Raw genomic sequence first — 8,724 nt, 5'->3', positions numbered from 1 at the left:
ACACCTCTCTCTTAGTAGTTGGCAGATATGATTTCATCATATCATTCGGTAGGATATCCCTCACTGTTAGGCTGGATGGTAATACGAGGCAAAGTTTTACCCTAGTTCGGACCCTTGCAGTTGAAGAAAGAGCCTACTCCTGGTACTGTATATTAGTGATAGGGGTGTGTACAAAGTACACGTGAATACCAGGCATTGTGCGTGTTGTACACTATCGACGAACTAGCCCCCAAGCTTCTATAACATACTGGGGCCTAGGCTTATCACCAGTGGGGATAGAGTCCTCCGCGACTCTGGTAGCTTCGTGTTGTACACCGAGTCCTCCACATGGGTCTTCGTATAACGCGTCTCGGTCCAACCTATATGTGGCGCGGGATGAACCGGCCCATGAGTCTTCATGTTGACCCACCACAACTAGAAATGATGTGCCCACCACACCACACACGCAATCGGCCACTAAGAAAATAAGAATATACAATAATACAACGGTATCTAGCTCACGATACATCTCCATATTTTGTTGATGACACTGACGGACTTTGCATTTGATGCGTGCTCCGTATTTTGTTGACGACACTTACAGTCATTGTATTTGAAGAGAAAGCACGATATGGTCACTGTTCAAAATAAGCTGATCACGGTCACCACATACATTTTGTCGTGCTAACCAACATGTGGTTGGATGGTTAGGAGGACAGTGGTTTCTCGAGCCCACCAAGGTTAAAGTCCCGGTGCTCGCATTTATCTTGTGTTAATTTCAGTATTTTCCGGAGATATGCGTTCAGTGGGAGGAGACGTTCCACTCGACTACGAGGCACCTATGGTGACTTCGTAAAATCTCAAGATCATATATGCTGGCCCACTCTCTCGAAGGTGCTCATAGGGGTAGGGTCCGCGTGTGTGCACTTATAGCGGTGAGTGCTTGCGTGTATATATGAGACCTTGCATCTGTACCATGTTAAACAAATACATGTCATGATTATACGGTCACTGGCTCACCCGTATAACTCCATATTTTGTTAATGACACAATCAATTGACCAGTCAAACGTTCCACGCGGCGCAACTAGTGTTGCACCATCGGGGCGCGTAACCATGGGGCCCAACTGTCAGCTTGCATATGAAAGAAAGAAATGGTAGTTTGAGTCTGTACTGTGTTAATAGAATAGGAGTACATTTTATGGTGATCATATGGCCACTGGCTCACCATACAACTCCGTAATTTGTTGATAACATGATCAATTGACCAGTCAAACGGTTCACATTTCGCAACGCACATTACCATAGGGCCCACCCGTCAGCGCGTATATGAAGGACATAAATGGTAATAAATTAGTGGTCGATGGGTATTCGAAGTCGTGAGACCTCTGGTTGGCAGTCGCCGGCGGTTGGGGGGCCGTCGATCGGGCGGTGGGGTGGGGATCGCCGGAGAAAAAGCTCGGTGTCAGGGGGGGCTAGAGGGATGGCCGGTGCAGCGGCGGACTGGCGGTGGGGAGTGGTTTCAGGGAGGGTGGGGCGGCAGGGCGGCGCAGGCTGGTCGCGGGCGGCGCGGGCCAGCGGTTCGGCCGGTGGTGGCTGGCGGCTTAGGGGGGTGGAGTTTGATGATAAACTGGAGGCCCTGGATTTCGTATCCAACGGCTGGAAAATCTAATGACCAGAGATGAAAAAGTCAGTCGACTGACGTGTAGCCTCACCCCGCACGTACACATGCACGCACGCAAGACACGCACGCATGCAGGCGTGCAACACTGACACGTACACATAACGTACACACGGACGCATGCAGGCGTGCAACACTGACACGTACACATGCACTCACGAACACACACACGTACGCACCCATGCATGCAACACTGAAATGTAGCCTTGCACGCACGCAACACTTGCACGCCTGCATGCACACAGCACACGATGCAAGACACACGCTCAACCTATACGTGCATGCAACCTTTGTTAAGAACATGGATTGTTACGGGTATTAATCAATCTTATCTGTGATAAGCAGGACATTGATGTTTGCAGCGGTCTTTATGAATCACAATGTATCGAACGGGCTATCAACATAGTAGCCAGTTACCGCCCCAAGCCGGCGCGCGGTTCAGCAACTCGCCGCTCCAGGCCAGCTCGGCAAGGAGCAGCGCACGGGCGTCGTTGCTGCCGTCCTGCCGCCGCCTCGTACCGCTTCTCCCATTTCTGTGGCCGGGACTCCCATGATTTCCGTCGTTGTTTATATGAAATATCAGTTTGTCTACGTGTTTGCGTGAATTTTGTCTGGTTGGTTGAGTTGCTGTCATAATGTGTGCGACTATGGTTGGATGGCGTAATTTGCGGGTCGCTGGTCGATCTGCGGGCAGCTCGGGCGGCGTTCTGGGACAAAAAAACACAGCTCGTGCGAGCTCGTCTCCAACGTGCGCGCTAGAGGATGCATGAGCACCCGAACCATTCCTCGTTCATCGGTGGCAAATGCACCGGTGGACAAAAGGGTCGCCAATATTTTGGCTACCCCGGGCAAGATCCAAACAGCCCCTCCCAACAGATTCAAATCCCTCGTTCGCCGTGGAATTTTGCCATGTGTTGTTTTCATGGACTAGCAAGATGCCAGTGCATTGCACGGAACATCAAGATGCATTTTTTACAAACTCCCACATGCATGCAAGGGATAATTAATGTCCTCCTTTGCTAGTACCACGAGGCAAACACTATTAATATTGCATCGATTAGTGTTAGTTGCCTTGTATATCTGCAAATTGTAATTTTGATAGTGGCCCCTTGTATATAAAAATGGAGGGAGAAAGGTGAGAGATAAGGTGAGGAGGAGTGGGGCGTGGTGGTGACTGGTGGTCGGACTGGGCACAGGCATGGGGATGGACGGCGCATTATGTCTAGGTTTGTATCTCTCTCACACACACCCACGTAGGTGGGGGACGTGCACGAAGAGAAAAGGTGCACGCACGACGCACGTACTCCCGTTTCTTTCCCAACCACACCCGCGTGGGTACACGGTGGAGCTCATTTCTGTATGAAAAGGCAGCCCACGTGGTAATTTGACACGTGTACTGGTTGTCCACTTGGTGGAGGGAGGGTCGTCTATCATGGGTGAACAAACAAATTGCGACTTGATGTGTTATGTTAAAAAAGAGGCAAACCATGTGGGGCCTACTTTACAGGCAAGGCTCTATACACTGGGGTAATTTTGATGTGTCCTGTCAACTCGCAGAACGAGGAGAAGCTTGCTTAGTACACCGTCCCCCCCGCCCACGGGTGCGGTGGCTCGCAGGATGAGGTGAAGCTTGCTTACGAGTAGTAGTAGTAGTAGTACTGTATGCCTTACGCTCGCTCCCTCGCCCACGCACGCGGTGGCTTGCAGGACGAGGAGAAAATTTTACTACTCCCTCCGTTTATTCCTCGTCCCTAGTTAGAGACATTATCATATTGTTTGGAATATATATGTCCTTTAGTACTCCCTCCATTTACTTATACAAGGTCACTATAAAAAAATACATTTTGCATCTATACAAGGCCACAAATAGTAATCGAGACAAAAGTTACTACTCCCTCCTTTCTAGTTTATGGCTCAATTTCAATATCTCTCCAACCAAGGTAGACGGTGAGTGGTCGAATTAATTTCGTAGTTTGCACAAGTAATTAGTACGCTTGTTTTTCTCAAGAAGTTATGTTTATCGAGGCATTAATTAGAACGAATGCATTCCATGAACTTCTACATGCATTGGTGAGTTTCCTCTTGACACTGCTTGCATCGGGTGATCTAACGCACCTCGAAATCCAACATGTAATGGTACTACTACTAGTAGTAGAATTAAGACTTATCGAACGGAAAAACGATTATTTTTAGTTGAGCCCTATAAACCCTAGTGGGTACGTACTCCCCAAAAACAGTTTTTCCCCAACTAAGTCGCTCCCTTTCATGAATTCTATAGTATACTCCTCCGTCGACGCTCCCTTTCATGAATTATGTACTTCATGTCGCCCACATGTGGGACATATAGCAACCGGATCGACGTGTAAGCACCAAATAACAATGCAAAACAGCAGGGGGGACACACCCCACTCGTACCGGCCCAGTAGTAATAATGAGCAATGAGACGTCAAATCACAATGCCGCACCTTCCCAGACGGACGAATCAACCATTATTTCACACCTCGGTTCGCCATCATCTCAAACCACGTAGTATTGCTTCTGCCTCAAGAGGGACACGCGCATCGCCTTGGTACATCATGACACATGGGACCGCATGACAGTCCATACTCCACCTCATTTTTACCATACTTCCTCCGTATCTGTTTACAGGCATGCACATCGTTCTAGGTTGAGAATTTAACTGGCTATATATGTGATGAACAGTACTCTAGCCTTTTAAAAAAGGTATACTTTTGTGAAGTAGTAGTATCGATGGATTGCGCCATGGAGCAAAATTTGAAATTAAAAAAAAGGTGGTACATATAGAGAGCACTCGTCGCTAAATTATGCATATAGTACTATTAAAAAACTAGTATGTGCTTAATTGGGGTGCTAAATTCTATTAAATAAATACTAGTAGTATGTATCATACTTAGGAGTTAAAGTAACAAGAAAAAACATAACATAGTTCTGCTGGGGCTCAGCACAACACACCCCTCAAATTCAACTAAGCACACCTGAAATTAAACTATTCAACTAATCCGGTAGACACTGCATTAGAACCACCATGAGCAACGATATTGACACCTTACTCACTCGGAGGAGTCGTCGTCCACGTCCTCGACTTCGTCCTTGTCCCTCTTCCTCTTGGCCGATACTTCTTTGCTTGAATCGCACACTTGGCTCTTGCTCTTCATCCAACCCTTGTAGATATTGAAACAAAGGTAGCCATCCATTGCAGCGTAGTGGATGTGGTCTATATCTAGTACATTCCGTTGCCATGCATGACGATGAAACGTGCAATGAGGTTTCTCTAGTTTACTGTACGAAGGATGAACCATAGCTCCTTCCAGGGTCAGCATTGAAGGCTGGCCACCAGAGGGCAGCAGCCAATTCTTCTAGAGGTCGAAGGGGTTGCCTACAACGAGGCCTATCTGACCCAGGACTTATTTGTCGTTCGTAAAGTCTACAGTAACGAATTTGACTAGGTTGCTCTCGAGGAAGTTCTTAAAATCCGGCCATTCAACGTCGGCATGACATATATGGTAGACCAAGCATAACTCATGCACGCAAACCTGGATCACGGCGGGCTTCTTCCTCTCTTCATCCTTTAGATCCTTCTCTCGTCCTAGGACTGTGGTGTACTCAACATCTAGCCCAGCGACCAACTCATCATGTGAATTTTCGAGGAGGGTTAGGATTAGTGGAACTGCCAAAATGTGAAAGGACGGGACGACTAGGAGCGAACCGCCATAATATTAAAGGACGTGCGGGGACGAGTAGGAGCGAACTGCCAGCGTGCAAATGGCAGTGTAGTGGCTTTCCATTCTCCCATGATACGGGCTTCCGAGAGCCCATGGATCTGAGATCGAACGGTTGCATGGCGTGATTCTAGACCTATGGGTGAATATCCAATCCTGGAGGGTTATTCTACAAATTTTCAGCAACTTAGCATGTGATCGTTTGATATCAGATCCAAGGGCTGCCAGCAGCCCGTATCATGGTCGCGCCTACCACGACCATCGCGTTGCTCGCGCGGTCGCGCCCTTGGAGATTTAACACGGTGCATTAGGCTATCTGATGTTGGCATGTCATACATTGCCATCACTTAGTCACTCATACTACAACAAGGTTAGCTATAAGGTTGGCTATAAGTGTATTTTTTTTACTTCTCTCTATCTCTTTCTTCGTACTCCCTCCGTCCCATAATATAAGAACGTTTTTGACACTAGTGTAGTGCCAAAAACGTTCTTATATTATGGGACAGAGGGAGTAGTATTTATTGCATTTGCCAAGGACTGACCTCTTCCAATGAAATGGTGCTTAGATGAGGTGCTAAGGGCATTAAATGGCTTAGCAATCAAGTCCCCAATGCATAGGTGCTTATTAGTAGTTTTTTGTTGCTAAGTTTGCTTCATTTAAATAGCTATATACTCAAAATTGACTTTTCACCTAGATACACACGCTTAGCACCATTTCTTCCTTGGGTCACCAAACTTGCCACATCAGACTTTATGCCGATGTGGCAAGCTTAGCACATGTAGGAGCAAGTAAGTACTACAATAGTGGGCTATAAGCCCGCTTTACATGGCATTTTTGCATGTGTGGAGGAAAGAGGCAAGGAAAAAGTGGAGAAGTGGGCTCTCATGCAAGAGCCAGTCTCAACTACATAGTGGAGCATTGGGAGAGGCACCTGTATGGAGGTGGTCGGGAATTGGGAGACTCACGTCGGTCGTAGCGCCGCAGTTAAAATGAAAATGGCAAGTCAAATCATAGGGCCCCACCTGTCCAGCAGTAACTCGATGTCAAATCACACAGCCCTATGTTTGCAGCAGCCTACTCCCTTGTCTTCTCGTGTCTCTGTTGAACCGACTAGGCAGAACTGCACCGCCTACCGCGCAGGAAAATCCCCGCCCTTGACTTTTAAATACAACTACATCCGCTTAAGAATCCAATGATATGATATAGTAGTACTTTTTGTGACATAGTAACTCATATTTAGTTAGTGAAATGGATGACCTAGAACTACGTGCACGCCCTATAAACCGAGACGCCTAAAAATAAAAAACCGAGGCGGAGAGGGTAGTTCACCATGTATCTTTTTAGATCAATATAGTCGGGATTCACCAAGGAGCAAAACCAAGTGGTAGGCTGCTCCTGTCGTGTTGGCGTAGCAACTCAAGCAGGGTCAGTCCGCACACGAAATGGCGACACACTTAACAGGACCCCTTTGGCCGACATGTGGCTCATCCATCGTCTTGTTCCACGTGCGATGCACCAAATTACAGTTTGGAGCAGTTGTTGGAACTGGAGGCACCCCGGTCGTAGCGCCGCAGTAGTAGAAAATGAGCGACGAGGGGTCAAATCACAAAGCCCCACCTTTCCCGCATTAAGCTGGATGGATGAAGCAACCATCATTTCACTCTAGGGCGCAAGAGCATAAAGAAAAGAGAAAAAAATGATGCGTGCGGCAACTACATAGGGCACCCTATGGTAGGGGTCTCCACTACATATCCTTTTTTTGAAAGCGCCTCCAATACAAATCGGCTTCTCCCTCGTCCTCTTGCAGAAAACCGATGATGAGTGCGGCTGTAGAGTTTGTAGGAGTACTATGGTGTGCGGGGCCACGTCGTAGTAAACGGGTTCGAGTAGACGTATGTGTGGGCCGCTTGGTTTTACGGGAACGAGGCAGCATTTTGGGTTCGGGGACCAGTGGAGATATAGTACGTACAAAAAATTGTGGACGTAGGTTCGACCGAAAGGCAATGATGCATTGAACGCATGAGATTTTGAAACCAAATTATGAACAAATACACACTATAGCATGTAAAGCTTTGAGTCATATATGCATGGTGTAGATGTTCGTTTAGTTCTTATAGTTCATCTCATTCAAAATCAATTAGTTTTATAAAAATGTTAAGATTCATGGGGTTGTGCATTGTAAAGCATAAAGTAAAAAATAAATAATGGCAATTCATTTAGAAAAAAACAATTATGATACAGAAGATTCTAGAACAAAGGAGAAGTGCTTGTGTTTTGAGGTTTGTGCATTATTTTTAAGTTCAACCATGGAGTCTTCTAAATTGTACATGTGGCAGATCTGGTGGAATGTTGATGATATCCAATGGCCACTAGTTCTCAGATTCGCCATCTCTGCAATGTCGGATTAGCTTCATCCAGCGAACATCTTTCAAAGTTATTGGCACACTATATAGTTCTTGTGCCATAGTTGCATGTTTTGGAAAAAAGCTACTAGTGGGTTGTACTATCTATTCAGGAATAGAAGATGTATACACGGAAGTTGTAGGGAAAGAGATGACATGGAGCATCTCAATTCCTATGAGTAGGGATTGGAAAAGAGATGTCATTTGGTTCACATCATATGAACTTTTCTATTGAATCTAGAGATGACATGTATCTCAATTCCTATGAGGAGGGATTAGAAAAGACTAGTCGACAACCCATGCATTCGCACGGCCTAGTATGTGAATTATTAATTTACATTACTACAAATGTCTTTTTCAAAGAAATTAAATGTCCATGTCAGATAAGTTCCTGACATTATATTTGTCAAAGTAGTTCATCTACAGAAAGTAAAAGTAGTTTTGTTTTGAAACTTCATTACTGCAGATTTGACAATAAAATCTTGTTCAAAGCTCATGCTATCCTATTATTCATGCAAATAGCAGTGAACCCAAAATTATAGTTATTTTAAGTGGCCGATTGATCATGCATTTATTCATTACCTTCTACATATCCTCGAGTTTTCGTTATAATTCTTGGGTGGTTATATGGTTGTGAGTTTAGTTTTAGAAGAGAGAGTAGACAATGGGAAGACTTGTGGAATATGATCTACCATGTTTTGTTCACTTGAGTTACTATGAGTTGGGCCCATCCATTGGAAACACTGAACATTCCTATAAGTTTATATAGTATTAGCAGATAGCATTTACCTAACACTTCATATAATTTTATTAGGAAATATTCCTAACATATAATTTGTCGAAGAAAACTTTTGAAGTTTAGAATAATAGTCATTCCTCATGACCTTTTTTGCCTTTTTATAGGAACTTAAATCTTATGTAT

Source organism: Triticum dicoccoides, chromosome 7B (assembly GCF_002162155.2).
Source record: "Triticum dicoccoides isolate Atlit2015 ecotype Zavitan chromosome 7B, WEW_v2.0, whole genome shotgun sequence".
In the NCBI taxonomy this organism is placed as follows: domain Eukaryota; kingdom Viridiplantae; phylum Streptophyta; class Magnoliopsida; order Poales; family Poaceae; genus Triticum; species Triticum dicoccoides.
Note: the sequence above shows the minus strand (reverse complement) of the source record.